Source organism: Gopherus flavomarginatus, chromosome 2 (genome assembly GCF_025201925.1).
Source record: "Gopherus flavomarginatus isolate rGopFla2 chromosome 2, rGopFla2.mat.asm, whole genome shotgun sequence".
Classification (NCBI taxonomy): Eukaryota; Metazoa; Chordata; order Testudines; family Testudinidae; genus Gopherus; species Gopherus flavomarginatus.
In genome coordinates this window covers 204299512-204327111 of record NC_066618.1, presented here as the reverse complement: position 1 = coordinate 204327111, position 27600 = coordinate 204299512, and the positions used below count along the sequence as shown (strand labels likewise).

Below are 27600 nucleotides of genomic sequence, written 5' to 3'. Positions count from 1 at the left end.
TGCACTGTTTTCACCACAATAACCCAGATTTTTGTACTAAATGAATAATTATAGATGACTTGTGTGGCAACATCAATGTATTTACTGTACACCGTATTTTGTAAATAGTATTTAAATAAACATATAAACTGAGACATACTGCTCAGAATGCTAGCAACACAGGCTCAGAAAGCCAGGTAAAATGGCACACATCCTGAGCCTCAGCTGTTTGATTGGTCGGGGCCAGGAGCCAATCAAAAACAAGTGGCAACTCTACCCAGCAACAAGCTACCCTGCTGCCTTGTAGCCAATCAGAAGCAACCCTTTCCAGCTCCATACCAATATAACGGAACCAGGAAGTGATGTCAAGCATACTTTATGCAAATCAAGCATCATAAGAGCGTAACAAGGGGGAAACAGGCAGTCAATTGAAAAACATCCTAAATGGCATTCCACGTAATTTAGGCATCTTAAGCCCGAGGACTCCCTGTATTTGAATAGATACTTGAAAATTGTTCCATCTCTATTTTGGGGGAGGATTAGCACAATAAAATGAACATCATGCTGATACTGAAATTTTTGCTCTGCGTATTACCCTGGAAAATTCACATCTGTTTATGCTGGCTAGAATTTTGCAAAGAAATATCTGTGACACAATTTTAAAGTGTTGTGTAGGAATTTCATGCACAATTTGTGTTTGTTATTGAATCAGTGCATGAAGCTCTGTATATGCTGCTTTCTATCATAACACTTTTCATGGATTATGAAGGTAACAGTCTCAAGGGAACATTAGGGCCAAACTGAACCTCAGTACTAGAACTGGCTGGAAATTTTCTGACTAATCCTTCAATGGAACATAGGCAGATTTAGAAACTTTCCTGCTGGACAGTTTCCATCAGAAATCTGCCTGGTTTCCTGCCACCTCACCTGCTGAGCTCCTTGGCAGCCCAACTGACCAACTGCCTCAGAATCAGGACCTTCCAGATTCCCTGGCTCAAAGGCAATCCTCTATGCAGACTGCTCCAGGATCAGGTGCTCCGTGGCTTCCAGCCTCCCTAACAGTGAGCCAGCCGTATGGCAGCGCTGGCTCCCATCCTCATGGCTCACCCTGGCTCCCAGGACTTGTCAGCTCCCAGGTCTCCATCAGCAAGCCAAGAACCTAGAAGCCCTGAAAACCATGGCTGAACCAGAAGCTAAGAGCTTTGGCTTCCAGGTGCAATTTTATTTCAAACTTTTTTTTAAAAAAATCAATTATTTCTAAACATGTATTCCAGAATTTCCCTTATGTGTGTGAAATCTCAGTTTCTATTCTTCATTCTGAAATGGAACAGGTTTTTTTTTATTTCAAAATTTCTAAATTTTTCATAGAAGAGATATTCGGAGTTTTGACCAGTTCTAGTTAATACAGTCAGATGTGATTTTCGGATTTTAGAGGTCCCTTGTAATGAATAAGTTTGAGCATCCAACAAAATTCCTATCTCTGCATTGTTCTCCCGGTGGTATGGCTCTTTTATATCTTTACTGTTCTCCTAAAATTTATACTGAAAACTAGTTCCTTCTCCAGTTGCGTTGTGCTAATCCTGCAGTTATCTGGTTATTCTCTTGGAGAAAGTGGGATATCCTTGAGTGAAGAAGTAGCATAGCTACTGTTTGCCAGCCCCTTTTGTTTTCCTGGCATGGAGATGGGTGTGAGGGGAATGTCAGAATCTCAGCCAGGTTGATTGCAGCACTGCTGTACCCTAGCAATACCCAGCTGCTAGAATGGCCCATTAGGGAGCTTTTGCCACTAGGCACAATTTAGAACATCCCTAACATTGCTATAAGTTATGCCTGGGGCTCAACTGGCCCCTAGCTGACCATAGGGTCCGGGGGAAGTACAAGTAGCATAAAGACTCCTTTGCCCTCCTTAAGCAGTGCCATGGGCATATAAGAATACAAATAATGGGCTTGATTGTGCCACACAGGGCACATTGCTGGAGATTGATGTGAAGATGCACTGCTTTTGGGGAAGCAGCACAAAGCATACTACCTCATGCATGAAGAGATAGTGTGCCTACTACTAGCTATCCCCTGCCCTGAATCACTATGCATCTATGTAAAGAACAGATAGAATTTGTCCCTAGATAATTTTCAGAGAGGGGATGGCAAACTTGTGTGGGTGTCTAAGGGTTTCTTCCTTAGGAAGGGCATTTGAAAACACATTTTGGTGTGATCCGGCTCATGCTGGAGGCAAAACAAAGAAACAAACAAACCCTCTTCAGTAATATCTTTATGAACCAAGGATGACAATTGTCTGTAGCAAGGATGGGTAAATACTACTGGGGAAGGACAAGAGCATGGAGCGATGAGCTCCACCAGAAAGAGAGGGAAATCTAATCTCCCTCCCTTTCAGTTAGAATGCCATTATAGACCGTAGGTGTTTCTGATAGTTCTGTTCTTTGGGGTTTATGGCTTCAGATTTCTAGAGAAGAGTAAATCCAGGAAGGCTGTAATTTGAAAATTTCTACAACAAATTACTTGTGTAACCCCTACATTATTCATCTAATATGTTTTTTGCGGATCTGATGTCTTTTTTCTCAAACTGGCATTGATTTCCTTTTCAGAAATCAAAAATAGGTTCAGGTAGAAAAGGAATCACACCCAGAATGATCAACATTAGTAAAGGTGCCATTCAATATTTATAGGAAAAAACAATTCAGGTTTACAAAGAGGATTATTGTTATCTAGTCAAACCATATCCTAACCTGGTACAGAGTAATCTTAATTATTACCTTAAAATAGTTACTATTTGTAGTCCAGAAACATAGAATCATAGGACCGGAAGGGACCTTGAGAGGTCATCTAACCCAGTCTCCTGCAAGCCACCCACTCAGCCCAACTATGCAAATTTCAACAAAATATTACAACCCACATGAAAGTAGACTATCATATTATTTGAACAACGCTAGGTAGTTACAAATGGGAGGAAAACAGAGAATGTGGACAAGGCAGCCAAATAAAAATAAAATAAAGACAACAAGCAATCATATATAAAAAAAGACAATAAGTATGAAGTTAAGAAAAAGAGACCATGGTAGTTGGATGTCAGTTTTATTAGATGTAGCTTGTATTGTCTTTCTCTGAATTTTTATCCTTCAAATGCAGGAATTATACTGAAAGAAATACTACTTATCCTGATGTGTGTGTGTTTGCATGTGTGCATGTAACTCCAAATGAGGCACCTGCATCAATGATAGCTTGATCTGGCCTGTTACTTAATACAAGTATTCAAATGATATTCCTGAAAATTCTCCATTTAATGCTTTTTTTAACCATAAGATGCTTTTTCAACAAAAAATAATAAAAATACTAATTTTGTTCAAATTTTTTTTCATGATAATTTTTGAAACATTATTTTTAAGGTGGATGAGGGGAAACATCTCTATATCTTACCTTTTTACTGGAAAAGGGATCTGACAGAAATCCTGTAGTCCTCTTAACATACAATTTATTCAGGCAAACCTCCCATTGACTTCAGGTAAACTTTCATTTACTTCAGTACTTCCATTATTTTCTTGAATATGGAGGAGAAATTTGCCAAATTTGAGATGAAATGTGCCAATTTTGGATCAATATTTGCAATTTTTAGAACTTGTATTTTGCTATTTTATCTGTATGAATATATTAGTATGTCCATTAAAGAACATATAGTTCAAAATATTTCAAATCCACATATCCCTGCAATACAAAGATGAAATCTTGCCAACAGAAAAAGAGGAGAAATTAAAATTGTAAAATGTTGTGACTTTTCATGTCATGAGAATCTACTTCTCTGTTCAGTCCTAGCAAGGACTGCATTTTGACTGCAGAGTCAGTTCTGTGATTAGTTATCTATTCTTTTTAAGGTAATATTCCACCTCTATTAAAGACCATTGAAATATGTATGTATATATATATATATTTGTTTCTGGTAACCTTTCACAACTTATGTTTTTACCTACGTCAGAGCCCCAGTTTTAAGGCCTTCTTAGGGCTTTAGAATATAGTAATTAAATCTCCTATCCTGCATAAAGTTAAGCATGTGCTTAAGTCTTACGCACTAGGGCCCAAATCTATAAAATTATGTTTCTGCTCCTTCATCTAGCTACATCTCAGGACAAAAGCAATACAATTGTAAATGCTACCTTCTGTATTGTGACTTTGCCCTATAGATTAAATCTAAACTTAACATCTGTAGTTTGGTTAAGACTGTGAAGAAAGCAGCTGTTTTGTTACTTTAGTGCTTTTGCGTCAGCTGAAATAATTCTTTCCAAAACTATATTTCCCCCTCTTTATCACAAATTCATGGTTGCAAAAGAAAGGCAATCATACCAGAAATAGCACAGAAAGAGAAGGTGATTTAGTGTAGACATCCTTATAGCATATTGTGTGCTTGCTGACTTTTATCTTGTAATTGTTTCTTGAAGCTGCTCCTAAACCTTTTGTTCCCTGGGCAGCGCCATCTTTTGCGTAACACACCATCAGTATGCCTTACTAATACATCACTGCCATGACAGCTTCAATGGTGTACTGAAGCAACAGCTCATCAGAGCCGCAGCACACTCTGATGATTTATCACTGTAACACATCATCAGAATGAAGCAGTCTAATACTATATTATTAAAAAAACCTACAGGGGTATTATGCAGGAGTGAATGCAATTTAGGCACCGATTGAAAGTATGCGAGAAAACTTCCAAACTATTGTCACTGATATAACAACAGTATTTGCATTCTTGAAGAGAGTCACATACCTCTCTCCTAGACACCTTGTCCATTTAGCTCTTACCCTGAAGCTCTAGGGAACATCCAAGGCTGCAGCTCAGTGGTACTATCTTTTTGGTTTGTCTTCGAATAAGACAATGGTTTTACTGTGCTCTAGGGTCTGGTTTTATTCCCATCTCTGCCCAGGCTAATGGAGTCATAACAGATCTGTCCATAATGGACTAGTAATGTGCTTCGGAGAGATGCTCTCAGAGGATGCATCCTGAAATATGATGCAGTCAAATGGGATTATAGCATTTATTATCACTGGTTACAAGGTCAAAGTCATACAGCATAGGAAACATGAAATGAAAATTGGATATACAGAGAATGCATACTTAAAAATGATCTAGTAGATATGTTCTTGCTATTGGGAGGCTTTTCTACAGGAAAGGATAAAATAAGATGAAGAAAGTTTATGAGAACACCTTCTTAGAAATTATGGCCTGACATTAGTTTTGGGGGTTGCCATGCATGCTTACCAAATCGAATATCTACCAAGAGAAATCAGTAAAATATTTCTCCTTTGGTCTCAGCTCCTTTGGTCTCTTTAGGAGCCCACTTGCCTTCTCTTCTGAGTACTCTGAGGAATATTGGCTGCATATTTGCCCTTCCACCCCAACTACATCATTTAAACATCTCACCATTTTTTACTACAGCAGTAAATGACTTCAGTATGTGTAAGGGGTATTACATTACCTGCAGGTTTTCCCCATCCAACTAATTCCTGTGGTCGGGTCATTTGAAAATAATGGGATATTGGGTGGTTCCTCTCATTGAAGGAGTGCTTTTCAACTTGTATTACTTTTTTCATATTCAGTGTTCTACGTGAGAGACAAATACGGCCAGACTCTATTCTCACACCATATAACCCTACTGATGTTAAGGGAAACTGTTCCTGATTTATACTGGTGGAACTGGAGGCAGAATCAGGATTTTAGGCTTCAGAAGGGGAAAATGCAAGACTTCTTAAAAAGCATAAAATAATAATAATAAATACATTAATTAAATTGTTAATTTTTTTTTCATACAAGAACTTTTAAGTTGAAATTACTTGGAGACTGGCAATAAAAGGATGGTTCTTTAGTTAACTGTCTGAGAGAAGAACATTTTCTGCATGACTTATATAGGCCATTAATGGCAAATATGATGCTTATATATTTTCAAAGTAGTGTACAACTCTTGGCAAACTAATCCATTTATGCTAATCCATTTAATGAAAGCACTTTAATCCAAGTGACCTTTCTGAGTCATGCAGAACCTTTTTCTCTTTCATGAAATCTTCTCTGCAGATCCTTCTTCTAGGGGTCATTTTTCTTTCCTTAAGAGCCACGGAGTCACTCATAGGAGTAGAACTGCTTGAGGCCACTTAGTCATCAACCATAGATAATACAAATTCTTTAGAACTCAGGGTGTAAAAGGAGATAGCCACTGCATATTTTTCCCCTTGTTCTGCAGAGTTCAATTTATTTGTACTCTAGCACCAGTGCTTCTTTGGATCCTATTGAGGCTGCAGAGAGTAGATCATCTTGAAGTATGAGGCACCACATCCTCAGTGAGTGCTGAAAGACTTCAGAGCTTCCTTTTTCAAAAGAGTCTGTTTCAAGACCACTACAGATTCTGGAGCAGGAATTATCTGTGGATTTGCAATGGTCTTTGGGTCCAAATCATTCCCCTATTGAAAAACTGCCCTAGTTCTAGCTTACTTTTTATGTAGGGCAGCACCACTGTAGTTCCATTTACCCTTGAATTGTGTGAAGGTAGCTCCCATAGAATGACAGTGAAGTCTTCAGATCTGTTAGGGTATCATATTTGAGGTAATTGGCCCTCTCAGTTCTCATGGCTTCATCTGCATCTAGGGAATCCTTCTAGTTGAGCGTCTCTGTGGTCAATCATTTACATTCAGCCTTAGTTCTCTGCCTTTGGATTAGGGCTCCTCTCTCTGAGGCCAGGAGTTTTACACTCCTTTCAGAATGTGTGGCCTTTGATTCCACCTCGTCCTGGTGCTGTTGGTCAAACACTTTCTAGGAAGAGGAGAGATAGTTGATGTATATGCGTATACATTACTCATAGACTCATAGACTCATAGGTCAGAAGGGACCAATCTGATCATCTAGTCTGACCTCCTGCACAAGGCAGGCCACAGAACCCCACCCATCCAATTTTATAACAACCCCTATCCCAGGACCGAGTTATTGAAATCCTCAAAAATGGTTTGAAGACCTCGAGCTGCAGAGACACCACCAGCAAGCGACCCGTGCCCCACGCTGCAGGGGAAGGCGAAAAACCTCCAGGGCACCTGCCAATCCGCCCTGGAGGAAAATTCCTTCCCGACCCCAAATATGGCGATCAGCTAAACCCTGAGCATGTGGGCAAGAGTCACCAGCTAGCACCCAAGAAGGAATTCTCCACAGCAACTCAGTACCCATCGCATGCAACATCTCCCCGCAGACCATTGAGCAGACCTGTCTGGTGGTAATTCAAGATCAATTGCCCAAATTAACGATCCTATCATAACATCCCCTCCATATACTTATCAAGCTTTGTCTTAAAGCCAGGAAAGTCTTTTGCCCCTACTACTTCCCTCGGAAGGCTATTCCAGAACTTCACTCCCCTAATGGTCAGAAACCTTCGTCTAATTTCAAGTCTAAACTTCCTAATATCCAGTTTATACCCATTCGTCCTCGTGGCTACATTAGTACTAAACTTAAATAATTCCTCTCCCTTCCTAACGTTAACCCCCTTGATATATTTATATAGGGCGAGCATATCCCCCCTCAGCCTTCTTTTGGCCAGGCTAAACAAGCCAAGCTCTTTGAGTCTCCTTTCATAAGGCAGTTTTTTCCATTCCTCGGATCATCCTCGTAGCCCGTCTCTGAACCTGTTCCAGTTTGAATTCATCCTTCTTGAACATGGGACACCAGAACTGCACACAGTATTCCAGATGGGGTCTCACCAACGCCGTATACAACGGTACTAACACATCCTTATCCTTGCAGGAAATACCCCGCCTGATGCATCCCAAAATCGCATTTGCTTTTTTAACAGCCGTATCACATTGGCGACTCATAGTCATCCTGCTATCAACCAGTACCCCAAGGTCCTTCTCTTCCTCCGTCGCTTCCAACTGATGCGCCCCCAACGTATATCCAAAATTCTTATTATTAATTCCTAAATGCATGACCTTGCACTTTTCACTATTGTATTTCATCCTATTTCTATTACTCCAGTTTACAAGGTGGTTCAGATCTTCCTGAATAGTATCCCTGTCCTTCTCCGTGTTAGCAATACCCCCCAGCTTCGTGTCATCCGCAAACTTTATTAGCACATTCCCGCTCTTTGTGCCAAGGTCAGTAATAAAAAGGTTAAATAAGATCGGTCCCAAAACCGATCCTTGAAGGACATTGTAATTATATGATTGCTTAGTGCTGTGGTACACCAAACCTCTTAAGCTGCACAAACAGCATGACTCAGAGGTAAGCACTTAAGGCACTTCAACTGCTAGCCCAAGTGGTTCTCACCCTGTTGTGTTCAACAAGCACTTAGACCCATAGCTAAAGTAAAGAGATACTTTACTAGGTTGACAGAAAAGGAAAAGACTGTAAATACATTTGCTGCATCAGTTTAAGCAGCTACATTTCAAGATAAAACATGAAAATTCCTATCCTGAGCACTGAGAGCATCCAATCAAAGGTGAGGGTTCCTCAGGCCTAATACCTAAGGTGATCTCTCCAGGCTAGTCTTCTAGTAAAGGCGAGTAGGTAACTTTCACATTTCCTGGCCAGGATCAGTCTGTCTCATTATGGGGACCCTCTGCATTGTCTGCTGCTGCCACAGCATTTCCAACACGACCCCTGGTAAGTGGCCTGCTGTAATGGGGTGGTAGCTAGGCTACGAAAGGCCTCCTATAGTCTTTGGCTCTGTGTATTGTCCTTTACAAAGATTTGCTAGGAAGAGGGATTAGCAGCCAGTCAGAGCACACAGGCTACACACAAACTTCAAAAGCATTCCCAGCTACTCATTTTCATGTCTTTTAAAAAAATAAACTATGAAAGAAAAAATGGTTGAGAAAAATCTCACCCTATAAAAAATGTACTATTAATGTTGTTTGGAACATATAATATCTCTGAAGCATACGAAACTGTTAACAGAATTACATTTAGTTAAAATATATCCACATTAGTGTTAAATATATGCACATTACTGTAAATGGCTCTTACAAGAACATAGGCAAATGTCTTTTTTTTTTTTTGTTTCTTTAAGTTCAGTCTTAACTTTTGAAAATACATTTAGTTTTCCTCTCCTGGATTGGTTGGGGGCATCCTGTTTACATTGCATTATTCTCAGGCAAACCTCCTACACATGATCATTCTTCAAAAGGATTCAAATTCCCAAACCTCCATCCACTGTCAGATGATATTTTTTAACTCACTTATTTACCATCCATTCAGCAATAGGATTCCCTGACCAATTTTAGAGGTCATCAGAGGAGGTGAATTGTTCCTAGGCAGTGATTTAGAGAGGTTTAAATCTTGTCTTATGCAGACTGCATTTGGCCTTCTGTGCCATGTCTAATATGCATTGGGGTGTCCCACGGGTACTGTCACAAATCTCCTGTTCTTTGTTATCTGTGTGCTGCATTTAGCTACACTAATTTGTCTATGTAATCCAGGCTTTCATTGCTATCCAGAAGAAACACCAATTTACATGAATCTTCCAATATCTTATAGCCCTGTTATAGTCCTAATGTCTTTTATATGTCCAGTAGTACTAGTTGGATTAGCTGAAGGGAAAACAACACTGAAAGGAATGAAATGATGCCAGTTGTGTTCTTAGCATCATTTGGTTGGCACTTATATGAAAGGGTCTTTAATTAGTAATGTTTTAACAGTATCTAGGATTAGGAATCTAGTGATGCCAAGGACACAAAATTGACACACAAGTGATGATAGTCACAAGATCATAAACAGGATGCATATTGCAATCTAATTAGCGTCCCTACCTGCAGGTATATGGGATCTTGGGGAGCAATTACCACACAGGTGGGGTGCCAATTAATTTCTTTATTAAAGGGAAAAGGAAGTGGTGGGAATTTAACGATGAAATGCAATTGGGATCGGGTGTATAAGGTGTTTATAATAGACAATGATGGGGGGGAGTTCTTCTTATTGAACAGTGTTGGGAGTTTTAACAGTGGGGTACAGTAAGTGGGGTTCAGCACAATGGGATACAGTACAGTCAATAAGCAACTTAACTTTATATAGGAACAACTCTAGATACAGTGTGGAATGCAAAATGTACCCAAAAGAAAATGCAAAATAAAATGGTAGCTTCTATAAAAATGGTATACAAAGTATATTAGAAAAATGGAGGCAACTAATGGGGTGTTATAACCACAAGTAAAATGTGAGTCACAGTGCAATAATACAATATGGGTGATAAGTGAAATTATGCAATGTAGAAAATTACTGACTTAATTTGAGAGGCTGTGATAGCAAGAGTGTACCTAAAAGCTGGGTCAAGAAACAGGAGGGGGGGAGGGGAGTGAGTGATTAGTGGTATCTGGCAAGAGGAGAGTGCAGCTGCAAGCAGCGAGAGACTCTGAAGCCCAGAGCAGCAGTCTTCAGGAGCCTGTGGGCTGGAGGTATGGGAGACAAGAGTAACTGGAGCGCACTTAAGGGGAGTCTGGGAGCAGCAAGAGGGGAGGGCGCTGAACGTGTAAGCGATGGGAAGGCACGTGGAGAATGGGGAGACAGCTGAGGGAAGAAACAGGCTGCAGCAGCGGAGAGCACTTCAGGGAAGAAACAGGCTGCAGCAGCGGAGAGCACTTCAGGGAAGTTGCGGAGCAGCGGGGTGAAGACAAACGAAGCGGTGTGATGGTGATCTTCGGCAGGGGAGGGGCAGCGGAGGAGCGGGGGCACGAACACAGGGGATACAGGGAGAGGCAGCAGAGAGGTGAAAAGAAGGGCTAGAGGGACACCCAAAAAAAAAAGGAAAGAAGCGGCAAAGGGTTTGGGAAGTTACACGGGGTGGGGGGGGGAAGCAGCAAGGGGTTACAACAGGGAGACACGGAGGAGCACACAGAGGGGGAGATTGGAGTGGGGGAAAACAGACACGGGAAAGTTCAGGGAGAGATTGGGACAGCGGGAAGACGAATTCAAGCAGTAAAAACCTTATCTATCCTCTAACTTAATTAAACTTATATAAATTACAAGCAGCTTATACAAAGTAATAAAACAGGTACAGAATACAACCAGGCAATGGCTTTTTTAAATCTATCTTAATCAATGACTAGGCAAAACAAAAAATATCACAATTCTAAGCAAACTATAACAAGCAACTATACAGAGCAACAAAACAGCAAACTATAACAAGGCAGGTGAAACTTACAAGCTCTACAATCTTAGCAAACTATGACTTATTAAACTAAAAAGCAAAACCTACGGTGCACCTTATGCTACGGGGAAGTCACAGAGGGCAGAGTGGTATGTGCCCAGGATACAGCTCCCAAGGCAGCCCCCAAGGAAACCAAGGGATGGTGGCTGCTGCAGTGGATACAGCTGAAAGCAGGAAGCAGAGCTTAGCAGCGGCACAAGCTTATTTTTAGCAGCAAAGCGCGGCGGAGTTTAAGAGAGGTTTTAAGACACAGACCAAGGTTTAGCTTGAGTCTGTGTGCTGGGGAAACAGAGCCAGCAGCTAAAGTAATAAAATAAAAGTATGGAAAGTTTCACAGAGGGATTCTTACCAGTCCCCAAGGCAGCAGCAAAGGCAGAAGCAGCAGCAACATCAGAAAAAGCAAGGAGGGCTCGGTAGGGTCTTGATAATCAGGAGATCTCTCAGGCAGCAATTCGTTCTTCGTTGGAGGGGGGTTAAAAACTGGGGTACGCTCAAAAAATAAAACGAGAGTGGAGAAACCCCAAAACCCCTGGCTGATCAGACCAGGCAGCAATGCAGGAACCTCTGATGTTTGTTTCAAAAATGTCTGTTTTTAAAGGCAAACTTAGGCAGTTTCCCACCAGTAATCCTGATAGTCTCCCTCTGTAACAGGGTAGGAGGCACAGGGAAAAAACTGCAGGTGAGCACAGAGACATGCCTGGGCAGAGTCCTGTGCAATAGGTGACTCAAAAGCACATGAGGCCTATGACTCATGCCCAGGATCTTAAAAACACAATAGGTCTTGCAGCTCTGGACATTGCCTGCCCTACACCAAGCCCAGGTTCAACAAGGTGATAACAGGACTAACCCTTTGAACAGGGCAGTGGTCCCACTTAGCACACAGCACAAGTGGCCATCCCTTTGAGAAGGGCAGTGGCTCCTGGTAAACAACTTAAGGGGCCCTCCCTTTGAGAAGGGGAGTGGCCCTGGTAAACAACTTAACAGCCAGGGAAGGGCGGCCACAGGAGGAGAACAAAAACAAAATGGAATAGGGGGATAGCTGTAACAGACAATTAGTAATTATTATATTCACCTAGATTGCTTCCTAGATATTTGTTGTGTCTTATTATTTCTAAGACTATAGGCACTGGTCTAGCAGAGTACATTAAAGTACATATTTAAGTTTAAATACACAAGTACATCCATTGACTCCAGTGGATCAGGTCCATAGTTTGCTATTGTGACTTCTGGGTTTTGGTCCTCTTGATGCCATTATGAACAATCTATGACCCAAATATGGTGAGAATATTATTGATATGATTTAGATAAACTCAGCATATTTCCTGAGAGCTCAATCCCCTCCATTGACACCCAGTCAGATTTTATATTGATTTTAAAATATGCCTTCTCCTTTAGAAGACTTTGTATGTCCTTGGAGTCTCTCACCTTAATAAGCTGTTCTCTCTTCATATTCTGGTTGAGTGCTAAGATCTCAAGATGCTAGTCTGTTGATTGTGCCAAAATTGAAGCTGAAATAGCCAGTGCAATTCCACTAACATCTAGAATGCTGAAAAGGTTATACTTTTCAAAACCAAAGTCAAGGCATTTAAAAATTACATTGTGTTGCATGACCAATTCAATGCAGGTATGTGGCAGGTGGTGCCTTGCTGGTCAAGCTGGGGCACCTCTGTCAGTCCAGTATGGGGGTGGTCCGCTCCTCCACTCAGTCATGGGCTTCCCCGTTAAGTGAGTATTTCTGCCAACTGTTGCCCAGCCCCTGGATGGGTTCACCTAACCAGATAATCTGTGGATTCTGAACAGCAAAACAAATCTGTCTGAGGAATTAGCCTCTGGTCAGGGTGAAGCAGCAAGCAGGCTGCAACCTCTGGGTGGGACAGAGTAAACAATTAGTCCATAGCCCAGCAGTCTTGTGGCTGGGGCAGCAAACAATCAAACAGCCTGGGGAATTAGCCTCTTGGGCAGGGTAAATCAGCAAGCAGGCAATGAGTCTATAGGCCTCGTATCTCTTGGGGCTGGGGCATAGTTTACACAGCTTCCTCAATGGAGAGGAGCCCGGCTTCCACGGATGTCTCTGGAGCTGGCGGAGTCGCCTGGCAGGTAGTCCGGTCCCCGGACTTTACCCTCAGTGGTGCTGCAGGTACCTCTTCAGAAGCCTGCAGTGTACTCACTCACTCCCCTTCCCCACCCCCTCTCCCACCCCACAGACTGGTCTGGGCTGCCTCCTTTTATCTGAGTTCTCCACTTGGAGCATGTGCAGCAGGGAAAAGAGGGGTGGCCTCTTGGGCCCACAATGATTGGTCTGCCACTGGTGGCCCAATGCGGGGCTGATACACCCCGTCACAGTGCATTTAATTAAATACACAAATTGTTCCATTCAGGCTTGTTGTATGTCTCTTATTTTCAGTCTCCTCACAATGCCAGTTTATTCTTGTTTAAAGAAGTTTGTATTGTATTTTGTACTGTACTGTGGTAGGGGGAGTTATGTGTCTAAGCTTCAGGTTTGAAACCATTGCTATGCATATCAGTCTGAGATCTGAGCACTTCATTCTCTTCTTGTTATGCCAAGTAACATCCACTAAAATCACTGACATGCACATTGAGGGCAAATGAGTCCCCAAATTAGTGCCATAGGGAAATAAAAGATACTTCACAGACACAAGCAATTTAGAGCCTGGTTCTCCTTTACACTAAGGCTACATTCAGGCTATGTAAAGTGGTGTAAATATAATTTGGCCTCATTACACTGCCAGAATGATGTAAAGAGGGAGACGTTAGTGTAAATAAGAATCAGATTTTTAAAATTTAATTAATGTGGGCCTGATTCTCCATTGCCAATTAATAGAAAATAAGTGTAAAACATTCTGTTTTAATCGCTTTTCACACCTACTTTGGATTCACTTAGCAGTGGTGTAAATGATTATACATGCATTAAACAGTAATCATTAATAAGTCAACATTTGCTAACAAATGCATGCAATTTTCATAGTTATCACAGCTGTTTCCTAGATTAAGTAAAGGGACAAAATTCAGTAGCTGTTTTTTTTTTTAAACAGATATATGTCCCAGATATATGTTGGGAAAATAACACCGAGGGGCACAGACTATCCAATAAGTTCCTGGACTGCATTGCAGACAACTTTTTATTTCAAAAAGTTGAAAAAGCTACTGGGGGGAAGCTGTTCTAGACTTGATTTTAACAAATAGGGAGGAACTCGTTGAGAATTTGAAAGTAGAAGGAAGCTTGGGTGAAAGTGATCATGAAATCACAGAGTTTGCAATTCTAAGGAAGGGTAGAAGGGAGTACAGCAGAATAGAGACAATGGATTTCAGGAAGGCGGATTTTGGTAATCTCAGAGAGCTGATAGGTAAGGTCCCATGGGAATCAAGACTGAGGGGAAAAACAACTGAGGAGAGTTGGCAGTTTTTCAAAGGGACGCTATTAAGGGCCCAAAAGCAAGCTATTCCGATGGTTAGGAAAGATAGAAAATGTGGCAAAAGACCACCTTGGCTTAACCATGAGATCTTGCGTGACCTACAAAATAAAAAGGCGTCATATAAAAAATGGAAACTAGGTCAGATTACAAAGGATGAAAATAGGCAAATAACACAGGAATGCAGAGGCAAGATTAGAAAGGCAAAGGCACAAAATGAACTCAAACTAGCTATGGGAATAAAAGGAAACAAGAAGACTTTTTATCAATACATTAGAAGCAAGAGGAAGACCAAGGACATGGTAGGCCCACTGCTCAGTAAGGAGGGGGAAACAGTAACGGGAGACTTGGAAATGGCAGAGATGCTTAATGACTTCTTTGTTTCGGTCTTCACTGAGAAGTCTGAAGGAATGTCTAATATAGTGAATGCTTACGGGAAGAGGGTAGGTTTAGAAGAGAAAATAAAAAAAGAACAAGTAAAAAATCACTTAGAAAAGTTAGATGCCTGCAAGTCACCAGGGCCTGATGAAATGCATCCTAGAATACTCAAGGAGTTAATAGAAGAGGTATCTGAGCCTCTAGCTATTATCTTTGGGAAATCATGGGAGATGGGGGAGATTCCAGAAGACTGGAAGGGGGCAAATATAGTGCCCATCTATAAAAAGGGAAATAAAAACAACCCAGGAAACTACAGACCAGTTAGTTTAACTTCTGTGCCAGGGAAGATAATGGAGCAGGTAATTAAAGAAATCATCTGCAAACACTTGGAAGGTGGTAAGGTGATAGGGAATAGCCAGCATGGATTTGTAAAGAACAAATCGTGTCAAACTAATCTGATAGCATTCTTTGATAGGATAACGACCCTTGTGGATAAGGGAGAAGCGGTGGATGTGATATACCTAGACTTTAGTAAGGCATTTGATACGGTCTCACATGATATTCTTATAGATAAACTAGGAAAGTACAATTTAGATGGGGCTACTATAAGGTGGGTGCATAATTGGCTGGATAATCGTACTCAGAGAGTAGTTGTTAATGGCTCCCAATCCTGCTGGAAAGGTATAACAAGTGGCGTTCCGCAGGGGTCTGTTTTGGGACCGGTTCTGTTCAATATCTTCATCAACGACTTAGATGTTGGCATAGAAAGTACGCTTATTAAGTTTGCGGACGATACCAAACTGGGAGGGATTGCAACTGCTTTGGAGGACAGGGTCAAAATTCAAAATGATCTGGACAAATTGGAGAAATGGTCTGAGGTAAACAGGATGAAGTTCAATAAAGATAAATGCAAAGTGCTCCACTTAGGAAGGAACAATCAGTTTCACACATACAGAATGGGAAGAGACTGTCTAGGAAGGAGTATGGCAGAAAGAGATCTAGGGGTCATAGTAGACCACAAGCTTAATATGAGTCAACAGTGTGATACTGTTGCAAAAAAAGCAAACGTGATTCTGGGATGCATTAACAGGTATGTTGTAAACAAGACACGAGAAGTCATTCTTCCGCTTTACTCTGCGCTGGTCAGGCCTCAGCTGGAGTATTGTGTCCAGTTCTGGGCACCGCATTTCAAGAAAGATGTGGAGAAATTGGAGAGGGTCCAGAGAAGAGCAACGAGAATGATTAAAGATCTTGAGAACATGACCTATGAAGGAAGGCTGAAGGAATTGGGTTTGTTTAGTTTGGAAAAGAGAAGACTGAGAGGGGACATGATAGCAGTTTTCAGGTATCTAAAAGGGTGTCATCAGGAGGAGGGAGAAAACTTGTTCACCTTAGCCTCCAATGATAGAACAAGAAGCAATGGGCTTAAACTGCAGCAAGGGAGATTTAGGTTGGACATTAGGAAAAAGTTCCTAACTGTCAGGGTAGTTAAACACTGGAATAGATTGCCTAGGGAATTTGTGGAATCTCCATCTCTGGAGATATTTAAGAGTAGGTTAGATAAATGTCTATTAGGGATGGTCTAGACAATATTTGGTCCTGCCATGAGGGCAGGGGACTGGACTCGATGACCTCTCAAGGTCCCTTCCAGTCCTGGAGTCTATGAGTCTATGATCAGATTACTTTACTTTTAATGTAATAGTGTGATGTTTCCTGGGGGTACGTAGAACCGGGAGGCTTCTCTCTATCACCAGCCTTTAGTGTGAGGAAGTTTTGTCTGTACCTATCGTGGATCAGTTCCCCAACTTCACTAGCCCCGGGCAACACAAGCACTGCCTTCTAGGCTGCTCTCTCTCTCCAGTTGAGTTATAGGCATACTCCGACCCCCCAGCCCTGTGATTATCTCCCTGGAGTATCCAGCCTCTGTTCCACTGGACACTGACAGTGTTCAGATCACTGCTGTGTACATGCACCTTACCAGTTTCACTTCAGATCACTACTCCACTTGACACATAACACTAAGAAAAGTTTAGAGTGAAAACAAGTAGAAGTTTATTTAACACGTATAGAGATTCAAGTGATAGCAAGTAGCTGTATTAGAAACAAAAGGTAACATATAAAATAAAATAATAATTCACATTCTAGAACCTAGACTTATTTAACTAGATACTTTCATGTCTCACAGAACAATGCTCACGCAAAGTCCTTCCAACATTTTGCAGTCAGTCTTGGGTGTGGTCTTCCAATCATGAGACAAGTCACTCTACCAGTTTGACTCCTCGATGAAAGAATCTTGGTGTCTGTTTTTTATACTGCCCTTATTCATGAACAGGACACCTTCTTGCTGGTTGTTTTTTCCTGTATACACCTTTCCTGTATATTTTGTAATCCCTCAGGCAGCATCTGGTTTATTGTGCAAATAGGCATATATTCTGCACAATACACACTGACCTGACAGGAAATAAGCATATGTTACCCCCTGGCAGAAAGGAACCTGTCCAAGACATGTCACCTCCTGCTTACCTGCCTTAAGAACATAATTTTCAATATAGATACCTAACTCCATAAGTAGTATATATGCATACATTTCACAGTGATTACGATGTCCAGTGGGCTACTGGCTCTCAGTAGAGCCTCACATACCACGAGTCCATTATTATGCATATGTCTGACCCAAGAATCCCTGTAAAACACTATGCACCCTCTGTGCCCCACCACCAGGTGGCACCAAGAAGTCCCTAAGTCACAAAGAGGTAGAAACAAAAAGTATCAGTTATGTAGTCGTGCAGCATCTTAGATTGTATATGCATATTGTTCTGTACAATTCAGATGCTAATGCTAACACTGTCTATCTTTAATAGTTGGTGTTTACAGTATATCCTGTTCAGAAATCTGGTGAGAATATGACAGCATGTGACATGCTAGCTTTATACTTATTAATACCACTTAAAAAGCAAGGCACCTTCTATCACTTTTTATTTTTAATTCCAGTTACTGGAAAGTTAAGTTCTTAATGAGCTTGGTTCATAATGAATGTTGTCCAGGGATTTTATTCAGATATATTTAAACAGCATGAAAAAATGTAGCTCTAAGAAGCATTTGTTGGCAAAAATTAAATTCTGAAACGCAATTATAATTTTACCAATAATCTTTCAATGCACAGTATGCCACTATGCTATGCATGAAGGAGTATGAAAGATAAGAAAATATAAAGGGGGAATGTTTTCTGTAATGGGATTACAGAATGAAAACAGACTGTTATGTAAATTTACTAATTACTACAAGGCTTTCCTAGAGTGGTATGTTGACAAAAATCAATAATTACATTTTCTAAGTTACACTTTTAAATAAAGAATGACTGACAATTTTCCAAATTTTATAAAATCGGATTAGTCTTAGGTAACCTAAATATTACAAAACCGAAATAACATTACCACATAAAAGAGACAGATAGTTTGATGTTATGTGTCATATATAAATAGTGTTCCTGGCACTACCCCCGAAGCATGAGCTTCTGTCAAGGACTCATGCCCTTGTGTGACATCCCATTGAATTCTGTTGGGCTTAGGTGCAGGGATCCTTTGCAGTGGCTCACATTGCAGGATTAGGTCCCACATAGTATAGAATTGTGACATTCTGGGGTGCAATCCAGACAAGTGAAGGGCTGTGTCACCCAGGCCCTGCAACCTGGGATGCCTCACAATGCTTTGCTGTTCTATCTTCCAACTTGGTTGACTCACAATCAGCATGCAGGTCACACCCTGAGTGTCTGTGTACAGCCACAACCCTGGTCCAGCTACTATGACCCCAGCCACCTGTCAGCAACACAACAAGTACACTTTTGCTTCCAGCAGCCTTGGTTACTACAGTAAAAGCTTGGTTATCCAGCATGCTGGAGGAATCGGAGGTGTGGTTAATCAAATATTCCGGTTAACTGAGAGTTATAAAATGAATTAGAATACAATAAAATTTATAAAGAGTAAAATACAGTAGTACAGTATATAAGTATTCACCAGTCCAGTAGTAGTACTGTACAGCAGAGTGGTTGGTTTTTTGAAGCACTTAGGTGTACACAGGTAAAGTTTTCTATACAGTAGGTTATCTTATGACACTACATATTACTATGGGCAGCGCATGTCGTATACCCAGATCACTAAAACTACACTGAGCACTAAAACTATACTGAACATAGTTTAATCTCTCTTTGATGATTCATAAGACACTTCTGGATTTTGCAGTGCTTCAGGATCATCATTAGCAACATCAGTTAACATTGTAGATGTAGAAGGTGTAGGAGATTGGGCTGAATCTGTAATGACCCTATGACTCACCCTGGAAGCTGCTTTTTTGAATAAATCCCTGATATCAGCTTGCTTACTTGTCTTTTGCATAAAAGTAGAGTGCAGACTATGCAATTGCATAACCTCCTGGGCATATACTAGTCCCGGTTACTAGATTGAAGGTTTGTATTGGGAGATATCAGAAATGCTGGTTAATAGAGCTTTCCAGTTGATAAAGTGCCAGATAACACAGCTTTTACTGTATTTTCAGGGTGATCCAAACACACTCTTAGTCCTGAATTTCCTCTCAAAAATGTGTTTTTCTTCTGCACTGTCCAGCCCTCTCCTGGACAGTCCAGATAGTTTTGGTCAGTTGCCACTCTAAGCATATGAATATCCTACAGTTTGCTACTTTAAATGGAGTTAGCCATACAATTCAGTTTAAACACAACACTGGATTAGTTTTAGTTAAAGTATAAAACATGTTTATTTAACTTCAAAGAATGAACTAGGGTTTAAGTAAATACAAATATGAGGTATTAAAGTCAGAAATGCTTAGAAGAGAAATAAAGATAAAATGCTTCCTAGTACTAAAACTTTAACTAGACATGGTTCAAGGTGAAATCCTTTACCACATGTTCCCAGTAACATTGCTGATCAAATTCTCAAGCCGGGATCTGCTCCCAAAGGCTATTTCTCTTTTCTTCTTAGGTGAGAGAGAGAGAGAGAGATATGGTTAGGGAGATATACCTTAAGATCTTTTTGCCCCTCACTTTTATAGTCCAGTCGCCCTTTGAAATACATTTTTCTGAGGGTTACTCTTAGATAAACTTCTTTCCTGCTTTGAGGACAGAGACAGGGAATCTTGTGGTGAAAGAGGTTTCATGCTGTTGTTTGTTAAAATGAAGAAATGAAGATCAGTTTGTTCTTGTCTCCTTTCATTGCCAAAGAATGGCCAATTGACAGGTGGTTGCCCATCAGTTTTGATGACACTAGGCTTGTCCTTGAGAAACTGGTTTACCCAGACTTGATTTTTAAACACATTTCAGCTTATGTTTATAGCTTTACATCTAAAATTGCTACAAAGATTTCATCATGATATTATTGACCAGTGAGTTATTAGTTTTCAAATCATACTTCACAAGGCATAGTTTGTACCAAGATTATTGAGGTAGTGGGTAGAGTGAATACAGGGGTGCAATCAGTCAAAACTGAAAGAGTAAGTTTGAGCTCAGCCTTAATATATATATATATATATATAACTGTAGAAAACACTATCTAAATTTATGTTTCATTCGGTAAATGCCTACAAAGTCATGGAGGTTTACTGGAGTAGGGTTTGCAAGATTTGTTCCAACGGCAGGATTGAAATCTGATTTTAAAGAAGGTCTTTTCTATCTAACTCTAATTTCAAAATTCCACCTGTATTCATCCATTCCCTGAATGTTTTTTTGAAACTCATACCGATGGGTAACAGTACAAAAAATATTTTGTTAAAATGCTAAAATGGTGTTCAAAGGATTATTTAAAAAGTTTAAAATACATTTTTGGCCCTGGCTGATGTTTCATGCCCATGGCACTCATGAGTAATGAGGCCATCAACATTCATGTAATATAAATATAGCCTGTAGGAAGCTATAAGATACCTTTTATACATTTAAATACATTGACAGTGTTACCTGCATATTACTAAATTGCAAGTCCAACGGACTTGACTATCTGGGATGCACATTAAAAGACATTTCCCAAAGAAGGAAAGAGCAGATTTTCTAATGTGCTGTATTCTAAATTAATAATACTAAGATGCCATTTAGAAAGGACATTACATTGTTCTTCTGAAAAATATAGCTATAAACCACATATTTTGATGGACTCTGAAATAAGTCTTCTCCTCTTGCCCAGTTCATTACTTAATGTTTTACATAAGTTAATTGCAAATTCAATGAAACAAACTGTAATCACTCAATGGTAAGTTAAGCACTCAAAATTCAGGAAGGATGAAAGCTATGGTTGGGAAAACATCACCTTACTGCACTCTCGTGAGTGGAACTGAAGATGGTGGATCTGATTTTTCAATGAATTCCACTTGTGCAGCCATTTACATGCATGAAGAATGAAAAGAAAAATTTCACTTAAGCAAAATCAGTAAGCTTTTCACAGATTTGATACAAATAAAAAACAAAAACAATTTTCTTGTTATTGACATGGTAGTTTCATTATAGTTTCATGAATGAAAATGTTGATTTCTGGTGAAAGGATGCTAAATTGTTTTATAGCATTATGGACTGTGCAGCATGGTTACAGGCGGATTTTGAATGACAATTTCTGAGAATAGTAATTGCCTCTCCTTTGGGGGTCCTTTCTACTTTCCTTTTAATCTATTTGTCCGTTTGATGATTCTTTGTAGTGCTATGTGTGAACTGGAATATCCATTTTTGTGGGGAATTCCACTAATTTGAAATTTCTTTTGGTTCCAAATCAGAACACCACATTGATTTTTGAAATTTCCCATGAAACATGTTTTTAAATAAATAGTTCAATCAAATATTCCATTTTGATGAAATCTCAATGTTTTGTTTTGATTTTAATATACACATCCAAACAAGCAAAAAAAGCCATTTGGGAATGAAGCAATGAAATATTCAGTTCCAAAAGTGTCAGAAGAATTTGTTTTCCAAAATGACATTTCATGAAATTCACATTCCCATGGAAAAAACTGAAGAAATTTTGATAAAATGGCATTTTCCAATGAAAAAGATGTTCCATCTGAAAATTTTCAACCGGCTTAAAATTTGTTGATGCCCTGTTAACTAGTTACGTTGACAGACCAGGAAGCCATCATATTTAGTCTTGGTCCCTCAGCACTACCATTGCTAGGCCTCAGTACCTTATCCATGTTCTCACATGGCCAAAGTATCTACTCTCCTCTCATTATGTGGGAATCCATACTCATTTCAGTATGCTATTGATTTACATGCATAACTCCCATTAATACTAAATTTAGCATTCTCATTTGTCTTTTCCACATACTGAAAGAGGACTAAATTAAGTCCTTTCTCTCCATTTAGATTACCCCTCTCCATTCAACATGCATCGTACTGACACATATATCAAAGCAGCAATGTCTTTGCACAGGCTTATGGGGCAGTTCTACATTGAATCTCAGTAAAGTGATTTTTGAGTGACAGAGCATATGTGATGAAAACTATTACTTCATTTGAAGGTGTAAAGGATGGTCACATGCATTCATACTCTATTTTTGACATGAAAATATATCCTTTGGGGAATATTTAAAATATTTCTTGATTTGTAGTTCAATTAAATTTGTCTTTGGGTGGATTTTAATTTATTGTATAATAATGTGAAAATTCATAAGTTTTGTGGCTATATGAAATATATGAATAGAAAGAATATTAGAAATGTGGAGGACATACACTATTGATCTTCTCACAGTAACTGATTGGCCCAGAATACCCTTAAGCTGCTGGTTTGAACTATCAGTGACCTGATATGACTATCATCTTGTTTGTCCCTGATCATTTGTATAATGTCTCTTAGAATTTCATTTTGCCATCATACAAAGTCATTGTGGCATACAGATGACTTGCAACAGATTAAATGAGCAGGGGAAAGGTTAGGACAACAACAGGGAAAATCTAATTTTTATCTGTAGCAAAAAAGAGGTTTGTGGCATGTAAGGACCCTAATTTACTTACAATCTGAATTCAGATTTCCTTATTTTTCATTGATTCTAGAAAACAATAAGTTGATTTACTCTTGTTCTAATTTAAGTCAGCAGCAAGATGGCAGCCTCCATGTTCTAAGTTTTATTGTTAACTTGTATTCCATGTTTTAAAGTAAATTCCAATAAAATTGTTTTTGAAAAAACGTAGGAAACAATTGTGAAATTCTGGAAATAAGCTTTAATGTTAACCTTCAGTGTATGTTTAAGGCAATACCCCTGCCCCTTAGCTTTCTTCCTTCGTAGAATAAAATGAAGAGAAAGGTGCACTCCAACAGCATAATTTAAATAGGTGGAATGTGCATTTTCTCATTGGTTCATTTCAATGTAACCAGCAAAAGCTAAACTGCCTATCAAATATTCAATGTATAATGAACAGGTCTGTTTTTGCTGATTCCTAAGTAAAAATGATTAAGTAGGGAAGAAAAAATATTGTTTTGTTTATGTATTTATAGGTTATTTCAGCCTGTCTTGGAAGAGATCAGAGCTTCTCCAGGGAGGTACACCTCACAGTTTAAAAGATTCTACACTATATTCATAATATAATGAACATGTGCATTCATATTATATTTGGATGTTTTTGATTAGTGATATTTAATAATAATAAGTAAGACTATTTTAACTCCATTTTCTCAACAGCAGAATATAAAAAGCTATAGGGTGAAGCAACAAGTTTGATCAGAGCATCTCATTATGAGTAAGAAATGTAGCCATGTTGCTTTCAGCTATGACCTGCCTGGCTGGGTCTGCTCAGCAGTTGGATGGGAGGTAGGCCCAACAAAAATGTTGGTGAACCTGAAAGTGGCATTGGCAGTTCAGTGTTTTAGCTGGGGTCGTGATTAAACCAATCCTTGGTTAAAATCTTAATATGATTAAAGTGAAAGGTGCCAAGTTGCCATTTTAATGTTTTTTAATTGGTTTTGAATTTTTTTAAAGGAAGCTTGATCTGATTTTTGTGGACCAATGTGTTTATTGATTATGGGCTGTCAAGGCTTCTGCAGAAGCTGAAGATTGTTGTAGCAATGGGCCACACTTTTCTTAAGATGAAACAAAGTATGAATATATAAATTAATGAAATCTTGTTTTGATTGGACACTTCTAAAGAGACAAAGTTACCACTAGAGTTGGTTGAAAATATTTTCAATGAAACTAAAATTTTTTGTGAAAAAGTTTCAATTTAAACAAAATTGCATTTAGAAAAAATTGGGGGAAAAAAATTGAAAATGTCAAAAAATCCTAAATGGAAAATTTTGATCTTTTGTTTTTGAAACAACTTTTAGTTAAAAAATTAGTTTCATTTTTAACGTATTTTTAAAAATGAAAGGATCAAAGTTGAAGTGAAATGTTTTGAATTCATCAAAATGAAACATTTTGATTAACCTGGCAAGATTTTTTTCAGAAATTTGTTTTTGTGAAAATTTTCAACATTCTAGCTTTTCATCTGGATTCTGGACTTTGTTGTTGTTTAAATCATAATATATCACAGGATGGAAAATCTGTTTTCTGACTAGGCCTTTAGTTGCCACCTCTTCTGGACCTCTTTTCTTTCCTCAGGCAGCATCATCACCACCACCACCATGACGATCCACATCATCAACATTAACAAATGTGGTTGACACCACCACCACCACAAAATGCAGCGACCTAGAGATTTAGTATCCCTCTCGTGGGCCATTTTCTTAATTCTGAAAGGTATGACTGGAACAGATGAGGAGAGGGAATCAGATATTATCACCATTTTGATGGCTTCGTCTAAGCAACTTCTGAATTGTGAACCTAGAATTCCTATTATTAGCCCCTCCCTAATGTGTCTCTTTTTACACACATACACACACACACCTCTGCTTACACACTTTATTCGTCCTACCTCTTTGCGATCTCTCTTTTTGCTTTCTGTCTAGTGAGCATGAACAAATGTGACTTTATGACACTGTCTGTCATAGGAGAAGAATGTCTGACTCAATGACTGCTCTGAGATTACTTGTGTAGCCTTTTCATTGATTTGGGTGCAAAATGTACAGGTTACTAAACACAAGTTCTTTATGCAGACAGCTACATGAGATTATTATTAAGGGTGAGATCAGTGAGCCACACATAGAAATATGAAATCTGTATTTATTACTTAAATACAAAAAATAGAATTGGAGTTGTAAAATGTAAAAGGAATAAGATAAGTACAGCAAAATGACCCTCTGTAGTGTGCATATGAACAACTTTATAGAGACCATCAGAAGTGAAGATGAAAAGAATAGTTAGCAGAGGAAGCACTATAAGCACCAGGCTTCTGCCATCTCAATGTCCGATCAGAGGCTGTACATACACCTTGTTTTATACATCTTTTCTGTACACCTACAGATGACTCAGGCCAAATTTAGACTGAGTTCTAGCCCACTGTGCATGTGTGGTATTACGGTGAGCCATAATTGGAGTTCCAATTGTGGACATAAGCTATTTGCATGTGTGTTCCATTAATTTATTTTCCAATATTTCAATACATTAATGTGATTAACCTCATGGTTATGCTTACCAAAAATCTCCTACAATTTTGTTAGAATTTTGTTCTTTTGTAATGTATTTGGTTATCACAAGATAGATATTACAAAATCTTGTAACCCTAGGTTAAATACTAATGCTAGCCTTATGGTAATTGCCAGGGTCTTTTAGGCCTTAAACTTATTGCCAAGTCTATTCCATTATTTATACATTTATTCCAACTTTAATATTAACATCTTTAAGCACCTTGTTTGTAACTTAAATATAAGCACAAACCTTCCAAGATCAGGCCAAGGGTCAAAGGTCAACACTTGTAAATTGTGTCAGAACCAGGCTCTAAGTGATTAGCCTAGTAGGAGACAATGATTGGGAGTTGGAACTCTTGGGAGAGAAATAGAAGCTACCTTCACCCTCACCCCAAGGTGCATGAGCACTTCTATGTCATTAACCTCTTACATACCATTATATGATGAAAGAGGAAAAGGGGGCAATTTGTGATGCAGAAGGTCATGGTTGAAAGTTGTCATCTACTATGTTCAGGCGCGCGCGCACACACACACACACACACACACACACACACACATCACTGTTTAATATAAATGTAAAAAAGGGGAAACGAGAAGAAGGATAGTATATACAAGGTAAGGATGAAATTTAATTTGATCAGTCAGAAGGATGACAACTCACACATGGGCTTTAAGAATAAGAGATTAAAAATAGAATAATATGATTTGTTTATTCTAATTAGATCCTCAGCTTTCATACTGTTTGTTGAATTGCTCAATATTAGATGCACTACATTTCACAAATGGCAGTAATGAGCAACACCAATTGATCTATGTCAGAGATGATCTATTCCAACTATTGTTTTTTGACTGATTGTACTTAATATGTAATCTTAAATTTACTCAAAGCCACCAGATTTCATGAATAATTTGTCAAATAAGTGTTAGTGTATTCGTGTAAAGGCTATGACAATGGAATTCTTTCTAATTTATTTTATAAACACACTGCTAGTTGTCTGAAGAGATGTATACAGGATGTGTTTCACTACATTAAATAATCCCCATATGGATGCTTAATGGATAAAATGCCTACAATGCTAATATTTTCATTAGGCCATTTAATAGCATACAAGCATGGTAAGGTTTCTAGAAAATGAATTAACGTATAATTTTAAGCATGTCATGAACTAGACAACTGATGATTTCCTTAGTGAGATTTTATGTACACTCTACATTCTATGAAGGAGGAGGTGGCATGGGGGGAAATTCACTAAATAGTTTGAATTAGATTTTTTTTCTTGTTTTCAGGATTGTGGAGAAGTTTGTACCTCTTTATACATTGTTGAAGACAAACAACAACATTCTGAATATGCTGTATTCTAGATGGCTCAGTCTTGAGTAGACCTTATATATACAGGAGGAAGTTTTCATTTGCAAAGAAGAAGAGATGAAAGCATAGACAATTGGGAGGTGGAATTGTGATGGTGTATTACACCAACAATCACATAGACTTTTTGCTAATCAGACTGTAGACATAGGTCCTGAGGCAAGAAATGGCGATTTCAGAATTAAAGATGATACAAAACATATTGACAATGGAGAAAAATCCGAGCAGTAGGCCTGAGGTGAGCATGGAGATAGAAGAGATGGAATTATATTAGAAGATGTTACTCTAACCCATGATTTGTCCCCAATTCTGCAAGTCCCCTTGCGTTAAAAAACTCTCATTAGCTTTAATGGGAGTTTTGGGTGTACAAGGATTGAAGAACTGGGCCCATGCTTATGTGGCTCCATGGAAGCTATTCCATTTTAAACCAGTTGAAGATCTGACCCAAATACTTATGTTCAGACATTTTTTTCTGTAATGTATATTAATTGTATATCAAACAAGGGTCAGCAATTCTGTAAGGAAAGCCCCTGGCGGGCCAGGGTGATGTGTTTACCTGCCCCGTCTGCAGGTCCAGCTGATCACAGCTCCCACTGGCTGTGGTTTGCTGCTCCGGGCCAATGGGAGTTGCTGGAAACAGCGGACAATAAGTCCCTTGGCCCACGCTACTTCCAGCAGCCCCCATTGGCTGGAATCAGAGATCCGCAGCCAGTGGGAGCCGCAATCAG

General features: G+C 39.2%; 2 long non-coding RNA genes across 2 annotated transcripts in view; both read left to right on the top strand.

The window, feature by feature from the left end:
- Positions 1–27600, top strand: part of LOC127044264 (uncharacterized) — a 794940-nt gene that overhangs the window by 264334 nt on the left and 503006 nt on the right. The gene's annotated exons all lie outside the window — the stretch shown is intronic.
- Positions 392–27489, top strand: LOC127044265 (uncharacterized). Its single transcript, XR_007772443.1, has 3 exons — positions 392–435; positions 24542–24679; positions 26794–27489. It is a non-coding gene; the product is annotated as an uncharacterized LOC127044265 (long non-coding RNA).